We start from the raw sequence: 857 nt of genomic DNA, 5'->3' as shown, positions 1-857 counted from the left end.
TATGTTTTTCCTTTAGTTCTCCAAATAGCAGGCAGAAATGGTTTATGTTAGCAGGGTTTGAATTACTTACTTAAAATTGGTCTTAGGGCTGAGGGTAGAGCTCAGTGGTAGAATGCTTGCTTCACAGGTACAATGACTGAGGTGTGGCCCCCCAGCACATGCAACACAACAGACACACACACACACACACACTCACACACAAATAATGGATCTTAATAAACTGGGATAAGTAGTAATTTGATTCAGTGGTTAAAGTAATATCTCTGGCTTTTATTTATGAAATCTCAGAACTGTACAATTTTTTGGTGGTGGATTTGTTTTTGAGAAATATCTTTATTTTAATGCTTTGGTAAAGTGAAGATAAAAAGCATGCATTTTCATCTTTTTATTAACTGATTAAAAATATGGAATGCTTCATGAATTTGTGTGTCATTCTTGCACAGGGTCATGCTAATCTCTGTAACATTCCAATTTTAGTATATGTGCTGCCAAATTAAGCACTTGTATAAAGGTTTTGTGCAGGACCAAAACAAAAACACTATACCACAGATGTACCGGATCTTAGCAACTGAGTAGTTGATTCCTGTCATCGCAAACTGGTGAGTATTGTCTTCTTAATGAAATTGATGATGATATAAACCCATGAGCACACTCATCAGAAGGAGCTAAGCTATGAAATCCTGTGAGTTGACTCACATCAAGGAACACCTCCTCTTAAGAAATGCAGGTGACCTGGGAATCACTGCTAATTTTGACCACAGTTCCATGCTGAAAGTCTGATTGGAAAAGGTTTGCGTGTCCAACTTGTACTTTTTCGAATGTGCCAATTCAGTTGATGAAAAGAGGAGAAAAAGTTG

General features: G+C 37.2%; 1 non-coding gene across 1 annotated transcript; it reads right to left on the bottom strand.

Moving 5' to 3' along the window:
• Positions 1–398: 398 nt before the first annotated feature.
• Positions 399–501, bottom strand: LOC124975250 (U6 spliceosomal RNA). Its single transcript, XR_007106876.1, has one exon. It is a non-coding gene; the product is annotated as a U6 spliceosomal RNA (small nuclear RNA).
• Positions 502–857: the final 356 nt, after the last annotated feature.

This window comes from Sciurus carolinensis, unplaced genomic scaffold, assembly GCF_902686445.1.
Source record: "Sciurus carolinensis unplaced genomic scaffold, mSciCar1.2, whole genome shotgun sequence".
Taxonomy (NCBI): Eukaryota; Metazoa; Chordata; class Mammalia; order Rodentia; family Sciuridae; genus Sciurus; species Sciurus carolinensis.
The sequence above is the reverse complement of the archived record's forward strand: the minus strand, read 5'-3'. Positions and strand labels throughout refer to the sequence as shown.